Source organism: Eleutherodactylus coqui, chromosome 2 (genome assembly GCF_035609145.1).
Source record: "Eleutherodactylus coqui strain aEleCoq1 chromosome 2, aEleCoq1.hap1, whole genome shotgun sequence".
In the NCBI taxonomy this organism is placed as follows: Eukaryota; Metazoa; Chordata; class Amphibia; order Anura; family Eleutherodactylidae; genus Eleutherodactylus; species Eleutherodactylus coqui.
Window position 1 is genome coordinate 284,995,769 of NC_089838.1, and position 6,000 is coordinate 285,001,768.

Consider the following 6,000-nt stretch of genomic DNA (forward strand, 5'->3'; position numbering starts at 1 on the left):
GTGACGTCCCAACCTGGCTGCAGCCCCCGAGCCGAGACAAGACGGCAGCAGATGGGACGTGCCTGCAGCTCAAGAAGATGACATTGCTGCAAGCACAAGTTACATGTGTAGCAGGACATGTAACAGCAACATTACCTTATATATTTATGCATCTGTCTACCGACGCTGGGGACTCAGGGGTTAACCTCAAGGCTGGAGCTGGGAATACAATATTAATACCCCACCAATACACTGAATGGCCACTTTATTGGGGACTCCATCTAGTAACTCGTTGGACTTCTTTTGGCCTTCAGAACTCCCCTTCACTAAAAATTGCGCACACAATACACAGAATAGAACGCACGGATTTCAATGAGTTCAGTCCCATTTCTGTGTTTTATGCACATATTTTGGTAGCATAAAAAATGGACTACAGACAGCTGACAGGAAGGGTTCAGTGATTCATGCTGCTTGCTCCAAATTTTGACCCATCAGCATGGTGCAACAGTAATCTGGATTCCACTGACCTGGCGCTGGTTTTCCACTACCCAATGATACAATTTTCGCACTCTTTTCCCCTTGGAGTTTTGTCTTTCTGTTTCTCCTAGACATCAATGACGCGGGAACAGGTCCTCTGCTGTTCTACCCCATCCATGCTAAAGAACGCCGAGCTATGCATTCAGGCATATTAGCTGGCGCATAAGGCCCCCTGTCCACGGGTGTGATTTCACCGGCGGTAAATCGCCGGCGAATCACGCTGTCTGAAGCTTTCCATAGCGTTGCTATGGAAAGCGCAGGCCCCGTGTCCACGAGCAGAGAATCATTGTGATTCTCCGCTCACAAACAGCAATTGCATGCTGCAAATTGCTGTGATTCTCCACGATCAGCCTATCTGTCAGATAGGCTGACAGCGGAGATCCGTCTGCCGGCTCCTGGTCCCGGGCAGCGGCTCCTGCAGTGGAGATCCGCCGCAGGACTTCGCAACGCCCATGGACAGAGGGCCTAAGCATTGTATTTGGCTGCATTTTTGTTGACTGTTCACCGCATGTTCATCAAAACAATTCTTGACATCCTCCTCTGACCCCTTTTGGTGACAAGTTGCTTCTGTCCACAGGATGCCCTTATGTTGGATGTTTTTCCTCGACCACTCTCGGTATATTCTCCACACCAATACACTGGCAGTGTATGAAACCCTGACCCGTCTGGTTCATCCATAATGGCCGAGCCTCGCTGGACGTTGCTTTTTATCTGGTCTTACAGTTTATCTAGTAGGTTACCCTCTACAAATGACTAGAAGCCAATCCATCCACTAATTCTACAAATCCCCAGATAGCGAGAGATCATCTACTACTCCTCATGCCCAATAATCAGCTTACTTCCCCTGCAGATAGAAGGGGCCTGTGGTGAAAGTCACCATTATATAACCCCCACCTTCAGACGGGTTTCCTGTCACATTAGCATGTAGAAAGCTTCCTGTTTGCGCCTGACATGACTGCGAACATCAAGAGGGAACGGTCGCTACAAGCGCCTCAGATTCTGTCTAATTAGCAGCGTCCCTATGGAAAGTGAGGGCCTAGATAGCAGATCAAGAGCCACCAAAGAGCCTTCCCACTTCATCACGGATACAGTCACTGTCCATGGTCAGACATAGACAGACGTCTGCAAACATTCTAAAGCATCCCTGTCGACAGGCGACTTCTCAGAATACGGTGTGCGTACATGAGAAATATCCACCATAGCTGGCCGTTGTATCACTTGTATGCTTCTCTAACTCTCAGTCTTCCCTGAGCTGGTGGGTGTAGACTAGCTGCTCTGATGGCTCTCTACCACACACACAGGAGAGCGGGGTCTTTTCTTCGCCATCTCTTTATAGCATACCGTCATCGTTAACAGAAGTATGGAGGACATTATACAGGAGTACAGAGCAGTGATTCCAGTGCTGAAATAAAACATTTACAGGAGCCTTCAGCAGCAGCAGCATCTTTGTACATGTCTCTGTTTCTGCAGCTGCTCCCTCCTGTCCCTATTCTCTTCATAGACTTCTTTGGGCAGCATGTAACCTGATCCCTCAGTAAGCCGATTTGCCTGCGATGGATATTAGTAGTTTTTCAGAGGGATTCTTGCACACAAGAAAGGGAAGGAATAGACGTGATTCATAAGTGGAGAAAGGGGCATTTTCCTCCCATAAGTTACATTACAAAGTTTCTTAGATTCTCTTGTACCATTAAATTTAGAATTTTTTTCCTGCTCCCCATATGTAAAAATAATAAAAGATCCTATACTCACCTCTCAGGTACAGGGCCTGCACAGATTTAAAGGGGTTGTCCCGCGCCGAAACGGGTTTTTTTTTTTCAATAGCCCCCCCGTTCGGCGCAAGACAAACCCGATGCAGGGATAAAAAAAAACAAAACAGATAGTACTTACCCGAATCCCCGCGGTCCGGCGTCTTCATACTTACCTTGTGAAGATGGCCGCCGGGATCTTCACCCTCGGTGGACCGCAGGGCTTCTGTGCGGTCCATTGCCGATTCCAGCCTCCTGATTGGCTGGAATCGGCACACGTGACGGGGCGGAGCTACGAGGAGCCGCTCTCCGGCACGAGCGGCCCCATTCAGCAAAGGAGAAGACCAGACTGCGCAAGCGCGTCTAATCGGGCGATTAGACGCTGAAATTAGACGGCACCATGGAGACGAGGACGCTAGCAACGGAACAGGTAAGTGAATAACTTCTGTATGGCTCATAATTAATGCACGATGTACATTACAAAGTGCATTAATATGGCCATACAGAAGTGCTGAACCCCACTTTGTTTCGCGGGACAACCCCTTTAACATTTACTGCCTAGCCACTGGAAGACCTAGTTAATAAAGGGTAATCCTTCATGCAGGCCATACATCAGTCTACCAGAACAGGAGCCAGCCTCGCCGTGCATTACACAGATGGTCCATTGACTTCCACAGGAACAGTGCTTTATTCCCCTACGGTAGAGTAGCGGTGGCACTGCACACTTGCTGCCCAGGTGCCCCCAACTGTAGCTGACTGCTTGTGGTCCCTGCTGAGTGACGCCCTTTATCAAGAGTTGATGAAGGAACCCTCAAGCTTCCCCAGCAAACAACACTTTTCATTCCACCTTATACCCATTTTAAAAGAGGTCTGTCAGCTGTCACCATAGCTGCCCTGTGAAGTGTCTTCTGCCGCTGTGGGCATAGGGCTCACTGGCATCAGCACAAGGTACCGTACATGCACATGTGTAGAAATGAAGCGCGTGTGTCGTGTCTGGAGATCAGGGAGCTGGAGAGGTCGGGCAATTTACAATGGACGGGGTTAGCATGGAAGCCTCCACCAGTGCCAAGGACTGGTCCTACTCCTAATTTGCATGGCTAGTGCCCAATAAGCTGTGAAGTAGTGGCGAGTGAGCAGGGTGGCGGCAGAGAGGTGAATATTATTATTTTTTATATATATAACGCGTCCCCCCCCCCCCCCGGCCACCAATGTATGTATGTAAAAAGCCCCTATATGACTAGCATGGGGCCCCTGTGGGTGGGGCAACGCCACGGGGCGCCTGGGGATTGTGGATTATCTGTGGATAGTATGAAACCATCTGATGTGTCGCACCACTCAAATATACCCCCTCCCTCCCCCCCCGACCCTACTGACTATTAGAAGGGGGCTGCAGCCTCGCTGAGCACTATGAGGGAATGTCCACACAGCGTATATACAACATATCTTCCACTGCAGATTTGCGCAGTATCGGACAACGCATGAAGATGGCACCCCCGGATAATCTCATCTACTGCACACGCTATAGGAAGCATCCAGTGTAAAGTGACTGGCATCACGGATTTCAGGCAGACGTCATGCCAAACGAGGGTGTGAGGTCTGCAGCGTCTACACACCAAGGTCCATGGCGATTCCACGGGCAACATGTGCGTTCAGCGGTGGATTCTCTGCGAATCGTCCGCCGCAGGAATCATACAGTACAGAATTATCAAAAAAATGTGTAAATGCCCCCATTTCGGAGTATAGTAAACTTTGTCATATATTAACAAGTGCCCGACGCCAACTGGATAACCAACCGCTGGCATGAGCTGCCACATCACTGCTGGCATCACAACAGATGACATACTAGAACACAAACATCTGAGAGGCGGCTGTGCAGCCCATGTGGAGAATTCCTATTGGTGCAAGCAGAAGCGCAAAAACGCTCGCTCCTGCGCAGCATATTGGCGCAATGGAGTGCTTTTTGCGCAGGCACCACTCATTCACCTCCGCCCTGATTTAAAAGGCTAATTAGCCTAAGGTGCTGATGCTGGCGGTATGAGCAGTGTTTTGCGCACACGTACATATGTGTGCAGCTGCGCACCGCATAGACTTCTATGGGGACCTCCAGTGCGCAAATGTGCACGGAAATATAGTGCGGCGCGGTTTATTTTTACGTGAGGGAAATGCATTGAAACATGCGCAAATACGCAAGCGTGCGGCCGACCTAAGACCCCCGTTACACGGGTGTTCAATCACCGGCTGACCGGTACTTACCGCGCACGACAAGCCCCAGCACCACACGAGCACCGGCTGAGCGGTACCTACCGCGCACTACAAGCCCCAGCACCACACGAGCAGCGGCTGACCGCTACTTACCGCGCACTACAACCCCCAGCACCACACGAGCACCGGCTGAGCGGTACTTACCGCGCACTACAAGCCCCAGCACCACACGAGCACCGGCTGAGCGGTACTTACCGCGCACGACAAGCCCCAGCACCACACGTGCACCGGCTGACCGGTACTTACCGCGCACTACAAGCCCCAGCGCCACACGAGCACCGTACAAGCCCCAGCACCACACGAGCACCGGCTGACAGGTACTTACCGCGCACTACAAGCCCCAGCACCACACGAGCACCGGCTGAGCGGTACTTACCGCGCACTACAAGCCCCAGCGCCACACGAGCACCGTACAAGCCCCAGCACCACACGAGCACCGGCTGACAGGTACTTACCGCGCACTACAAGCCCTAGCACCACACAACCCCCGGCTGACCGGTACTTACCGCGCACTACAAGTCCCAGCAGTGGCCCAGCTGCCCGCCGCTCCCCGCGGTGATGAGAGGACAACATGCCGCGCCGTGTGGCCTCCGGCGGGGGGCGCTGTGCCGCCGGTGGCTGTGGGGTCGGCCGGCAGTATGGAGGACACGGAGTGTCTGCAGGAGCTTCCTGACGGGTAATGGGTGCCTACCGGAAATAATAACCTGCAGCAGGCGGCACCGAGAGCAGGAGGACGGCGGAGAGCAGAGGTCACCACACAGGGCGGAGGAGCAACTGAGGGCTCCTGTGTGTGTGACGTGCTGGGGGGCAACTGAGAGGGTCCTGTGTGTGACGGTGCTGGGGGGGGGGGCAACTGAGGACGCGGGGTCCTGTTTGTGTGACGTGCTTGGGGGCAACTGAGGGGTCTTAGGTGTGTGACCTGCTGGGGAGCAGCTGAAGGGGTCCTATGTTTGTGACCAACTGAGGGGGTCCTGTGTGTGTGACGTGGTGGGGGGCAACTGAGGGGTCCTGTGTGTGTGACCTGCTGGGGGGGCAACTGAGGACGGGGGTCCTGTGTGTGTGTGACCTGCTGGGGGGGCTGGGGGGGGGGGGGGGGGGACTGAGAACGGGGGTCCTGTGTGTGTGTGACCTGCTGGGGGGCAACTGAGAACGGGGGTCCTGTGTGTGTGTGACCTGCTGGGGGGGGGGGGGCAACTGAGAACGGGGGTCCTGTGTGTGTGTGTGTGACCTGCTGGGGGGGGGGGGGGCAACTGAGGATGGGGGTCCTGTGTGTGTGTGACCTGCTGGGGGGGCAACTGAGAACGGGGGTCGTGTGTGTGTGACCTGCTGGGGGGGCAACTGAGGACAGGGGTCCTGTGTGTGTGACCTGCTGGGGGGGCAACTGAGGACAGGGGTCCTGTGTGTGTGACCTGCTGGGGGAGCAACTGAGGACGGGGGCCCTGTGTGTGTGTGTGACCTGCTGGGGGGGCAACTGAGG

At 53.8% G+C, this 6,000-nt stretch overlaps 1 protein-coding gene across 2 annotated transcripts in view; it reads right to left on the bottom strand.

Annotated features, from left to right (window-relative positions):
* LOC136612645 (PH and SEC7 domain-containing protein 1-like) overlaps positions 1-5,203 on the bottom strand; it is a 57,203-nt gene extending 52,000 nt beyond the window's left edge. The window contains exon 1 of one of the 2 annotated variants that reach the window (XM_066593128.1): positions 5,030-5,203. The gene's annotated coding sequence lies outside the window, so the exon portion shown is untranslated. Of the gene's footprint in view, positions 1-4,565; positions 4,579-5,029 lie in introns of those variants that run through there. The other variant, XM_066593129.1, reaches the window with a different exon arrangement.
* Positions 5,204-6,000: the final 797 nt, after the last annotated feature.